Here is a 13,730-nt window from a genome sequence, read left to right as displayed (position 1 = left end):
GAAACCAAAAGAAAGCTGGAGTAGCAATTCTCATATCAGACAAAATAGACTTTAAAATAAAGACTATTAGAAGAGACAAAGAAGGACACTACATAATGATCAAGGGATCGATCCAAGAAGAAGATATAACAATTGTAAATATTTATGCACCTAACATACGAGCACCTCAGTACATAAGGCAAATGCTAACAGCCATAAAAGGGGAAATTGACAGTAACACATTCACAGTAGGGGACTTTAACACCCCACTTTCACCAATGGACAGATCATCCAAAATGAAAATAAATAAGGAAACACAAGCTTTAAATGAAACATTAAACAAGATGGACTTAATTGATATTTATAGGACATTCCATCCAAAAACAACAGAATACACATTTTTCTCAAGTGCTAATGGAACATTCTCCAGGATAGATCATATCTTGGGTCATAAATCAAGCCTTGATAAAATTAGAAAATTGAAATTGTATCAAGTATCTTTTCCAACCACAATGCTATGACTAGATATCAATTACGTGAAAAGACCTGTAAAAATTACAAACACATGGAGGCTAATCAATACACTACTTAATAACGAAGTGATCACTGAAGAAATCAAAGAGGAAATCAAAAAAATACCTAGAAACATATGACAATGGAGACACGATGATGCAAAACCTATGGGATGCAGCAAAAGCAGTTCTAAGAGGGAAGTTTATAGCAATACAATCCTACTTTAAGAAACAGGAAACATCTCGAATAAACAACCTAACCTTGCATCTAAAGCAATTAGAGAAAGAAGAACAAAAAAACCCAAAAGTTAGCAGAAGGAAAGAAATCATAAAGATCAGATCAGAAATAAATGAAAAAGAAATGAAGGAAACGATAGCAAAGATCAATAAAACTAAAAGCTGGTTCTTTGAGAAGACAAACAAAACTGATAAACCATTAGCCAGGCCCATCAAGAAAAAAAGGGAGAAGATTCAAATCAATAGAATTAGAAATGAAAAAGGAGAAGTAACAACTGACACTGCAGAAATACAAAAGATCATGAGAGATTACTACAAGCAACTCTATGCCAATAAAATGGACAACCTGGAAGAAATGGACAAATTCTTAGAAATGCACAACCTGCCAAGACTGAATCAGGAAGAAATAGAAAATATGAACAGACCAATCACAAGCACTGACATTGAAACTGTGATTTAAAATCTTCCAACAAACAAAAGCCCAGGACCAGATGGCTTCACAGGTGAATTCTATCAAACATTTAAAGAAGAGCTAACACCTATCCTTCTCAAACTCTTCCAAAATATAGCAGAGGGAGGAACACTCCCAAACTCATTCTACAAGGCCACCATCACCCTGATACCAAAACCAGACAAGGATGTCACAAAGAGAGAAAACTACAGGCCAATATCACTGATGAACATAGATGCAAAAATCCTTAACAAAATACTAGCAAACAGAATCCAACAGCACATTAAGAGGATCATACACCATGATCAAGTGGGGTTTATTCCAGGAATGCAAGGATTCTTCAGTATACGCAAATCAATGAATGTGATACACCATATTAACAAATTGAAGGAGAAAAACCATATGGTCATCTCAATAGATGCAGAGAAAGCTTTTGACAATATTCAACACCCATTTATGATAAAATCCCTCCAGAAAGCAGGCATAGAGGGAACTTTCCTCAACATAATAAAGGCCATATATGGCAAACCCACAGCCAACATCGTCCTCAATGGTGAAAAACTGAAAGCCTTTCCACTAAGATCAGGAACAAGACAAGGTGCCCACTCTCACCACTCTTATTCAACATAGTTTTGGAAGTTTTATAGCCACAGCAATCAGAGAAGAAAAGGAAATAAAAGGAATCCAAATTGGAAAACGGAGAAGTAAAGCTGTCACTGTTTGCAGATGACATGATACTATACATAGAGAATCCTAAAGATGCTACCTGAAAACTATAGCTAATCAATGAATTTGGTAAAGTAGCGGGATACAAAATTATTGCACAGAAATCTCTGGCATTCCTATACACTAATGATGAAAAATCTGAAAGTGAAATCAAGAAAACACTCCCATTTACCATTGCAACAAAAAGAATAAAATATCTAGGAATAAACCTACCTAAGGAGACAAAAGACCTGTATGCAGAAAATTGTAAGACACTGATGAAAGAAATTAAGGATGATACAAATAGATGGAGAGATATACCATGTTCTTGGATTGGAAGAATCAACATTATGAAAATGACTCTACTACCCAAAGCAATCTACAGATTCAGTGCAATCCCTATCAAACTACCACTGGCATTTTTCACAGAACTAGAACCAAAATTTTCACAATTTGTATGGAAACACAAAAGACTCCGAATAGCCAAAGCAATCTTGAGAACGAAAGATGGAGCTGGAGGAATCAGGCTCCCTGACTTCAGACTATACTACAAAGCTACAGTAATCAAGACAGTATGGTACTGGCACAAAAACGGAAAAATAGATCAGGGAACAGGATAGAAAGCCCAGAGATAAACCCATACACAAATGGTCACCTTATCTTTGATAAAGAAGGCAGGAATATACAGTGCGGAAAGGACAGCCTCTTCAATAAGTGCTGCTGAGAAAACTGGACAGGTACATGTAAAAGTATGAGATTAGATCACTCCCTAACACCATACACAAAAATAAGCTCAAAATGGATTAAAGACCTAAATGTAAGGCCAGAAACTATCGAACTCTTAGAGGAAAACATAGGCAGAACACTCTATGACATAAATCACAGCAAGATCCTTTTTGACCCACCTCCTAGAGAAATGGAAATAAAACCAAAAATAAACAAATGGGACCTAATGAAACTTCAAAGCTTTTGCACAGCAAAGGAAACCATAAACAAGACCAAAAGACAACCCTCAAAATGGGAGAAAATATTTTCAAATGAAGCAATGACAAAGGATTAATCTCCAAAATTTACAAGCAGCTCATGCAGCTCAATAGCAAAAAAAACAAACAACCCAATCCAAAAATGGGCAGAAGACCTAAATAGACATTTCTCCAAAGAAGATATACAGACTGCCAACAAACACATGAAAGAATGCTCAACATCATTAATCATTAGAGAAATGCAAATCAAAACTACAATGAGATATCATCTCACACCAGTCAGAATGGCCATCATCAAAAAATCTAGAAACAATAAATGCTGGAGAGGGTGTGGAAAAAAGGGAACACTCTTGCACTGCTGGTGGGAATGTGAATTGGTACAGCCACTATGGAGAACAGTATGGAGGTTCCTTAAAAAACTACAAATAGAACTACCATATGACCCAGCAATCCCACTACTGGGCATATACCCTGAGAAAACCATAATTCAAAAAGAGTCATGTACCAAAATGTTCATAGCAGCTCTATTTACAATAGCCCAGAGGTGGAAACAACCTAAGTGTCCATCATCGGATGAATGGATAAAGAAGATGTGGCACATATATACAATGGAATATTACTCAGCCATAAAAAGAAAGGAAATTGAGCTATTTGTAATGAGGTGGATGGACCTAGAGTCTGTCATACAGAGTGAAGTAAGTCAGAAAGAGAAAGACAAATATCGTATGCTGACACATATATATGGAATTTAAGAAAAAAAATGTCATGAAGAACCTAGGGGTAAGACAGGAATAAAGACACAGACCTACTAGAGAATGAACCTGAGGATATGGGGAGGGGGAAGGGTAAGCTGTGACAAAGTGCAAGAGTGGTATGGACATATATACACTACCAAACATAAAATAGATAGCTAGTGGGAAGAAGCCGCATAGCACAGGGAGATCAGCTCAGTGCTTTGTGACCACCTAGAGGGGTGGGATAGGGAGGGTGGGAGGGAGGGAGATGCAAGAGGGAAGAGATATGGGAACATATGTATATGTATAACTGATTCACTTTGTTATAAAGCAGAAACTAACACACCATTGTAAAGCAATTATACTCCAATAAAGATGTAAAACAAAAAAACAAAAAAACAAAAAAAACTACCATATGATCCAGCTAATTCCACTCCTGGGCATATACCTTAAGAAAACTCTAATTCAAAAAACATATATGCACCTCAATGTTCATAGCAGCACTCTTTACAATAGCCAAGACATGGAAACAGCCTAAATGTCCATCAACAGATGAATGAATAAAGAAGATGTGGTATATATATATATATATAATATATATGTATATTTACATATAATATGTGTATATATAACATAAATACATAATATTCCATCATATATATGATGGGATACTATTACTCAGACATAAAAAAGAACGAAATAATGTCATTTGAAACAACATGGATGGACCTAGAGATAATCATACTAAGTGAAGTCAGTCAGAGAAAGACAAACATCATATGATATCACTTATATGTGGAATCTAAAAACATGATATAAATGAACTCATTTACAAAACAGAAACAGACTCACAGATACAGAAAACAAATTTATGGTTATCAAAGGGGAAAGTAGGGAAAGGAATAAATTAGGAGTTTGGGATTAGCAGATACAAACTACTATATATAAAATAGAAAAACAATAAGATCCTACTCTATAGTATAGGGAACTACATTCAATAACTTGTAATAAGCCATAATGGAAAAGAATATGAAAAAGAATACATATATGTATGTATGTACATATACATATATATACACACACACATATATATATATATTTGAATCACTTTGCTGTACACCAGAAACTAACACAACATTGTAAATCAACTATATTTCAATTAAAAAAAAAAAGAGCTGTGCTCTTGAGTAAAGACACTGGGTTCACATCCCAGTTCTGCCACTTCCCATGTAAGCTTGGGTAAGTTAATTTCTGTAGGCCTCAGTTCCTCTGTCTGTAAATCAGGGCTCACAATGCTGCCAACTTCATTGGATCATTATAAGGATTAAATAGGATCATCTGGGTAAAGAGTTTAGCACAGTGCCCGGCACATAGGAGGGACATGGGAGAAACAACTTGATGTTTTATCCAAACGAAAAACTGGTACGTTGCCCTATGGGGCTGATTAAGATTGCTTAGGGAAACAAAAAGGAGGCTTTACTGCAATTGAAACAAGCAAACTAGCTCTAAGGACTTTTAATTAATTAATTAATCACATAAGCCCTAAAGTAATGATACTTGCTTAGAAAGATCACTGACTCCAGAGAAAAAGGAGAGTAATTGAGAACACAGGTAAAGCTAAAGCAGAGACTGATAATTGCTCAGAAAAAGGTACGGCCATTGCACAACTATGTATTTTTCAAATGAGTATTAATAGCAAAAAAAATCTCTCTGAAAGGAAATGTTTTCATAAAAGAAACTGATAATATTGGTTGACTGGGGAGGAAATAGAAATAGCTGCAGGACTATCTCTAGCGAGGGAGTTTTTTACTTTACGTCCATTGTACCTCTTGAACTTCAAATAAAATAAATGTATTATCTATTTTAAAAATACGATGTAAAATTTGCAATACCGTTTGTATCCACCTGTTTGTTTATCCACCTCTTACAGGCATGTGAGCTGTTATGTTGGCCTTGTGCTACTTCAATTCTCTTCTCCACCTAGTGGTACCTGTTCAAATTGGAGTCATGGTTTCCAGAAAAGCACACCTTGTAGATTCATAACTACTGATTATGGTTAATGTTAACATCACAACATTCATTTAATCAGCACTTCAACTCTCTACCAAATACACCCTCTGCCTTTTGGAACATGGGCAGACTCTCCTGATGTCTTTCAACAATCTGGGTGGTAACAGGAACAACACAGTTAGGTAACTCCTAACTTTCATGTAGTATTCAATGTCTATTTAAAACAAACGTTTGATGAGCACCTACTATGTATCAGATATGTCTGTGATAAGATCTGGGGATACAAGAGAAGCTCAGAATTTTATAGGGGAAACAAAGTACTAACTTCCTATATATATGGGACAGACCAAGCTTCAAAGTAATATACTAAATGCTTCCCTCTAGGGGCTCCAATGTAATTTTCCATACTGCCCAAACAGGATCAGTCAAATCCCTTCTTTTTTGAGCTCATGGACTGGAGATACCCAAGGAGAGTGAGAAGGCATTGGAGGCAGAATTGGAAAGATAGAGGGAGAGAGTCCAGTCAACAGAACTGTCCCTGAACAACCTTCAAGTTCCAGAATCCAGTTCTGAGGCCTATTCTCTGGGTTTGCTATATTCTGCCATGTATTGTAATTTCTACAAATATCCCTAGAATAAGGTATTGTCTGCCTATAGCTCATCCCCCCTTATGTGGTTGACAGATCCAGCCCTCCTGAACACAAGAGCAGTACTGTCCTAGCACAGACCCATCATGGTAATTCATAAGCTAACACAGTGACTGAACCAAGGATTGAGCCTGTGATCCAAGCTAAGTTCACCACACCTTTTTCTGAGGCTTTTCCAAGTGGAACTGTCACAAAGGTAAGAGAATATGAGAGTAGAGCTTTCAACTGCCATGGTTCTAGGTTTCAGGAAGAAAGTGGCCTGAGTGAAGCAGAATATACAAAAGAATCAGAGATGAGAGATGAAGAGATGAGGTAGAGAGAAGGAGAGGGACGGAGGAGGGGTGGAGTGTGGCGGGGGGCAGAGACAGACAGACACAGACACATTCCTGATGGTATTTGAGTTCCTGTTTCCAGATCAACCTCTGTCTTTCCCATGGGCCAACTGATTTCTCTTTTTGCCAAAACAAGCTGGAGTTTTGTCATCTGAAACCAAGAGACCTTGACTAATACAGCTCCTACTCCTTGAAACCAAAAGCTAACATACCTGCTGTCATGTAATAAGAGCTACAACACTAGAATTAACATAGACCATGGGAGCACAGAGTGAGAAGTGATCAATTCTACCTGCAATGGGGCAAGACTGAGTCAGGCTTCACAATGAAGGTGGCATTTATTTAACCAAGTCAAGATCAAGTCGGTAGATGGGAAGAGTACTCCTGCCGTGTGTTAGAGAATGGCAGTAGGTGTAGCCTATCCTGGTGTAAGGCATTCCACCACTCTGTAGTTATCTGTCTACATATTGCTTATGTGCATTTCCTTGATAGATTCTTTTCCTTTACCTGCTTCTTGTATGTGGGATCAAATTTTTAAAGTTATTGCCATGTGCTAAATATTTTAACCAGTAGGCAATGGAAAGCAAACCAGGCTCTGAATAACAATCATATGATTAGATCTATCTTAGAAAAGAAATTCTGTGCAGGGTAGACCCGAGAGAGAATGGGAATTGGAGAGACCAGTTAAGAGGCTATTACAACAGCCCAGAGCAGGGGTTGGCAAACTATCAACTATGGGCCAAATATGACTCTCTGCCTACCTTTATAAATGAAACTTATGGGAACACAGACATGCTCATTTGTTTGTACACTGTCATGGAAGCTTTCAAGCTACAGTGGCAGATTGAAAAGTTTCGACAAAGACCGTATGGCCTGCAAAGCCTAAAATACTTATTATTTGGCCCTTTACAGAAAAAGTCTGTCAAACTCTAGTCTAGGAAAAAATGATGATGCACAAAGCCAGGAAGGTACACTTGGAACAAAAAGAGAGGTGAAACTGAGACTCAGTGGACATAGAAGTGAGGGAGAACAAGAGAGTTTGATGGTTCCAGCTTGGATGACCAGGATAAGGACCAGAAGAGGAGCACACTCTGGGGGATGATGAGTTTGTTTTCGGAAATTCTGAGTTGAAGGTGCCTGTAGGTCAACTGAAATCAAGTGTTCTATTGAAAAGAGAGTTAGAACTCAAGAGAAAAGATGACGTATGGGATAGCTGTGAGAAAGTGGGGATGGATGGCATGACCTATGTAGAATAAGAAAAGGCCAAGCATAGAATCCTGGTAGAGGAAAAGAATCCATTAAGGAAATGCACATATACAATATGTGCGTTTCCTTGCACAGAGAGGTGGAATGCATGCACCACCAGGCCGGAAGTTTCTGGAGAGCAGAAACTGGCTGTTATCCATGAGTGTGGGTGCTACACCACTTTAAAGGTACTCAGATATTCCTGATTGAATAAAACCATTGGAATGATATAAAGTAATTTAATTGGCTTTAGAATGCTCTTATAATTTTTTTTAAAAAGGCCCATAGAATTGGGGGGGATAATTCTAAGAAAAGAGCTATGGAAAAGCAGATATAGATTTATTTTAAGAAAAAAAGTACTGAAAGACTTACATAGAAAGATGGGTAGTATTAATCAGAAGATGAGTGTATTTAGATATTAGATAAGTATAAAAATGTACATGACAAAATGATTTGAAAAGGCATTATATGTAATTACATATGTTTGAAAAATTCTGTGTATTATGTAAATAAAAATGTACTTTGGGGTTCAGGTCACAGCAGGGTGGGGGGTCATCATGGGCTCATTTCTAAAAGAAAGGTCTTGCTTCTTAGCTTCTTAGCTGTGTGAGCCTGGACTCTTGGTTGCAAGTTACAGAAACCATGCTCAAGGTAGCTCAGGCACAAAACGGTAAGCCCTGGCTCATAGAATCCATGAGTTGAATACCCAAGCTGCGTGGAAGTCAGGACACAGTGGCTACAGCTGTGTTCAAGGAGAGGGTGGGGCTTAGGTGGGGGCGGGGCTTAGGTGGGGGCTTTCCCTTGTTCACCTCCGCTTCTCCCCACCTGGGTCTCATTCTTCTCTCTCATTGCAGACAGATTTTCCTCAAGTAATGCAAAACATGGCTCCCAGCAATTCTTAAGTTTTATGTGACACGGCTCTAGCTTTTAAGGAAAAATTTCCTCTCTCAAAAACCAAAACCCCAGGGAAGAGGGGTCAGTTAGTTCAGCTAGTTTTTTTTGGCTACAAAGAACAGATAAATTCAAGCCATTAAAAAAAAAAAATCTCTAGTACCTAATCCACTCCATGTCACACAAACTGGTGCTCAATAAATACCTGTTAAATGAATGGAACAGGAAGGAAGGCAACAAGAAAGCAAAGGGAAAAGAACACATTAAACTAGAGTTTTGCTGTCCAACATGGTAGCCACATGCCATATGTGGCAATTGAGCACTTGAAACATGATTAGTTCAATTTGAGATATGCACACCAGATTATAAAGACTTGGTACCAAAAAAAGAATGTAAAACATCTCATATCCCCACTCTTCAGGTAAGTGTTCACTAACCAGCACCCAATAGGGCCAAATAGGTTTTTTTTTTTTTTTTTTTTTTTTCGGTACGTGGGCCTCTCACTGTTGTGGCCTCTCCCGTTGCGGAGCACAGGCTCCGGACGCGCAGACTCAGCAGCCATGGCTCATGGGCCTAACCGCTCCGCGGCATGTGGGATCTTCCCAGACCAGGGCTCGAACCCGTGTCCCCTGAATCGGCAGGCAGACTCTCAACCACTGTGCCACCAGGGAAGCCCCCAAATGGGTTTTATTTGGATTCTATAAAGCTTCAGAAAACCGATTTATAAAATGAGTTACCGGGCTTCCCTGGTGGCGCAGTGGTTGAGAGTCCGCCTGCCGATGCAGGGGACACGGGTTCGTGCCCCGGTCCGGGAGGATCCCACGTGCCACGGAGCAGCTGGGCCCGTGAGCCATGGTCATTGAGCCTGCACATCCGGAGCCTGTGCTCCGCAGCGGGAGAGGTCACAACAGTGAGAGGCCCGTGTACCACAAAAAAAAAAAAAAAATGAGTTACCAATATTTAAAATTTAGATTTCACAAAATTCTCATTTTAGGTTTCTCTTAAAATACTGAAAGATATTTTTTTTCATCCCACATGTGCAATTATTTTATCCTTTTGTGCTATTTGTTTTTATAAGCTAGTTTTTATTCTAATAGGCAAAGAATGATTTAATAAGTAGGCAGCTACATGCTCAGGCCCTGAAATTGTGGTGAGGAGAGACAGATGATTAAGCACCATCCTCCATCCTAGAGGAGCTTAGTGGGGAAACATAATAGGACAGGCAGAGGGCAATATTTCATTGTATAGTCTCAAATGTGTATAAAATGGTTTCAGTGATCATCTATCAGTTACATTCATAATTAAAAATGGCTATCTGTAAATTTTATGTATCTCCTTTACAGCATAATATAGTGCAAGGAGCTCAGACTCTGGAGTCTGACTGCCTATGTTCAAATCCCAGCAAATTGTGTGATCTTGAGCAAGTTCCTTAATCCCTCTATGATTCACTTTCCTAAAGTGTAAAATGAGGATAAAAATACTGATAGGGACAGAGTGATAATTAAATAGTTAATCCCCCTAGGGGACTGCAAGTAAAGAAAAAAGTATGGGAGACCCCTGTAAGTTAATGAACACTCAAGAAAGCAGGTTTGCTTAACAACAAAACCATGCAACAGAAGCATGAGACAAGCCCCAAAACAATAAAACAATAGTGGAATGAGACCCACATCCTGCCCAGTGAGCTCAGTACGTTAATGATTCTTAGGAAACACTCTTCTGCGTGCATAAAAAACAAACATATAAGGAAAAGGTGACATTATACTGAAACTTGAGATGATTTCCCATATTTTAGTATATGTTACCACCTTTTTGTTCATTTCCATTGCACCATGAGAGTCAGTTTGACCATGCAGGGATAAGAAAACCCCCCCGCCCAACGTGGAGGAGGAACTGATGATGGAAGCATAATGTCTACTCAAGAACGAGGAAGAAGGGGGGGCTCCCCCTCCCCCACTTTTCCTTTGATTATAAAACTGTAGCTCACTTAGTTCTGGGCACAGCACCCTCTCACCTGCCCTCCTGTAAGTCTCACAGGCGTTCTGTTCTAATAAATTACTTCTTTTCTATCACTGCCTCTCGCTTAATTCTTTCTTCGTGGAGACAAAGCACCAGAGCTCCTTGGAGCCCCCCCAAACGCCACCTAGTGGTTTCAATACTACCTGCCTTACAGAGTTACTGTGAGGGTTAATATAAATAGCTAATAATAAATAACAGTAGCACCTATCTCCTACTACAATGATAATCACTCCAACTCTTCCTCTTCCTATTACTATTGTTATTATTACCTACAGCCTAGCAAGGACAGTGCGGAAGCTGAACTCTGACTAAGGAAGTCCGTTCTAAGTGCACAACTGGGCTTGGCTTGGGCAATGAAGGGGGAGAAAACATTGAAGACTGAGCTCATATGGTGGTGCTGAATGTGTGTGGTGGTGGGGTAGGAAGCTCTGGAATTCTGGAGTGGTGCAGTGGAATCCTACAAAGGTGTTGGAATTCAGCTCAGGTAAACTCTTAACACTTAAAGAGCAGTGTGCTATTGTTTTCCTGAGATTTAAAAAAACAAAACTTCAACTAGAAAAAAAAATTAACAAGGTGGACTCGGTGATCATTGTACTTGGTTTTTAGGAGAATGAAACAAATCAAAAGACATTTTCAGTGTCTTTTTCAGATTTAGTTTTAAAAAGCAACTTCCAGGGTCTCTTGGGGGTAATAACAGATTCCTCCAATTCACTTATGCCCTCTGGGAAGTCAGACGATAAATTTATAGTGATGCTATGTGTTAACTAAAGTGCCAGAGGGGCACTGTGTAGAGTAGTTTGGGTAGTCAAAAAGACCCCAGGATCTTGATTTTAGAAGTCTCAAGTCAATTTCGTTATCTCACAGAAGGCTGAGACTAGACCTTAGAAGTGGTCCGCTGTCCAAGCCCCTCATTTTACAGATGACAATAAGGCCCGGGGAGGTTAAATGATTTGTTCAAATTCCACAGAAACTTTTTATGGCAAGTCGACTAGGGAGTAATGACGTGTTAACTACAGCCAGCTGAGTGCTCGCTCCTATTGGCCATTAAGAAGTTTCAAAAAAAAAAAAAAGTAAGGAAAAAAAGGGGGAGGTGGTGCCTGCGGACAGAGGGAAATAGCCGGAAGCTCTTGGATGGAACGTGGCTATTTTCATTGTTTTTTTGGGGGGGGGGGTTGGAGGAGTTGGCGCGTGGGACTCGGCAGGTCAGAGAATGGTGGTGTAGACACGTCTGTCAAAACTGCCCAGTTATCACACCCACCCAGACACAAATATCCCTTCCTCAGTGCCCGACTGCAGCCAGAGGAGGAAGCCAATTACGAGCTGCACCTCCGGCCGCTCGGGTCCTACCTCCTCGCGCGCCGCCTCGGCTGCGTTGGGGCGCCAGAGCCTGAACCTGGAGTAGGCAAAGAAGTTTGCGGGCTCAGGCGCCGGGCTTGAGGGAGTCCGAGGTGAGGACTGGGTCAGGCTGCTCGCTGGGATGGGGAGAGGGCGACCGTGGTCGATGCGGTGCCTCTTACTCGCCTGTGGCCCTCTCACGCCGACCAGCTTTGAAGGGTTGACACAGAAAGCTAGCCCAGCTCCTGGTCGGCTTGGTGTTGGGAGCGAGGAGCCATAGACTTCGCGTCGCCATGGAGACGAGACTGCGCGCGCCGGGAGACTAGGAAGCTGCGTAGGGGCGAGGGGGAAGGGGCGGGGCGAGCCTGGGGCGGGGCTGAGGGGGCGGGGCGGGGCAGGGCGGGGGCGGAGCATGATCCGGGAGTCTAGGAAGGTACGCCCCCAGTGGCCCGTGGCCAGTAGAGGTCGGCGGCTGGGAGTCCTACCGCGCAGAGAATTGACTGCATACACCGTCGGACACACTCACTTGAGAGTCCGCATGTGCACCAGTTACTCTGAGAAGGGCAGAATGGATGGGGATTGGAATTTCGTTGTCCATACCTGATCTTATTCATGGCGGGGAGAGGGGAAAAGGCAGGGCGGACTCGTTAGTGTTTTAAACCTAACCTATGGAGTAAAAGATGTCTTGAGTTGGGAGAGAGGGTTGTCCGTGTTGGTGGATGAACCGATGTCCCCTGGAGGACTTGTTCCCCCAACCTTAGGTCGCCCTGAAAATATTATGGGTTTCCTGGAGGGCTCTGGACGCGTTTCCTCACAGATCAGATTCAAATGATTAGAACCAGGGACCCTCCTCTCCCACTAGCGGGGGGATATGAAATGGACATTGGCCAATGGAAGGTTTTACTGCTTAAATAAGTGGTTTGGTCACAGAAGAGGGTGGAGAGCATTTCTATTAGAAAATTCTAATTGTCCCTCAAGCTTGGCTTCTAGGAAGGAATTGGTTTTCTCCACTTTGGATGCAGGGAGTCACCAGGGTCAACTTGTTGCTAGGCACCGTGTTTTGAAGGAAGCCCACTTTCTGGAATCAAATTTGGATGTGAATTTCACTAAATAGCTATATGAGGTATAATCACTATTTAACCTCTTAGGTGCCCTCTGGGAATATGAACTTTGGTAGATGGTTGTCAGATTCAAATGACATAAAGTATATAAAGTTCTGACATGTAGAGATGCTTAAAAAATGGTAAATTTTATAATTATATTTTAATAAAATGGAACCAGGTGGACCACTTCAGGAACCAAGGGTATACGGAGATTCTGTTATTTTAAAATTCTGGGATTTCCCTGGTGGCACAGTGGTTAAAGAATCTGCCTGCCAGGGCAGGGGACACGGGTTTGATCCCTGGTCCGTCAGCGGAGCAACTGGGCCCCTGCGCCAAAACTGCTGGGCCCGCGAACCTACAAGCCGGAGCTCCGCAACAAGAGAAGCCACCGCAATGAGAGGCCCGTGCACCGCAACAAAGAGTAGCCCCCTCTCGCGGCAACTAGAGAAAGCCTGAGCGCAGCAGCGAAGACCCAACGCAGCCAAAAATAAAGTAAATAAATTTTTAAAAAATTCTCTTAATCATCTGTTCCCATTCACTCTAAATCTCC

The 13,730-nt window shown here is 40.9% G+C and overlaps 1 protein-coding gene across 2 annotated transcripts in view; it reads right to left on the bottom strand.

Moving 5' to 3' along the window:
* Positions 1-12,177, bottom strand: part of ERICH2 (glutamate rich 2) — a 39,217-nt gene extending 27,040 nt beyond the window's left edge. For both annotated transcript variants that reach the window (XM_060106394.1, XM_060106393.1), the window contains exon 1: positions 12,090-12,177. The gene's annotated coding sequence lies outside the window, so the exon portion shown is untranslated. The remainder of the gene's footprint in view (positions 1-12,089) is intronic.
* Positions 12,178-13,730: the final 1,553 nt, after the last annotated feature.

Source organism: Mesoplodon densirostris, chromosome 8 (genome assembly GCF_025265405.1).
Source record: "Mesoplodon densirostris isolate mMesDen1 chromosome 8, mMesDen1 primary haplotype, whole genome shotgun sequence".
In the NCBI taxonomy this organism is placed as follows: domain Eukaryota; kingdom Metazoa; phylum Chordata; class Mammalia; order Artiodactyla; family Ziphiidae; genus Mesoplodon; species Mesoplodon densirostris.
The sequence above is the reverse complement of the archived record's forward strand: the minus strand, read 5'-3'. Positions and strand labels throughout refer to the sequence as shown.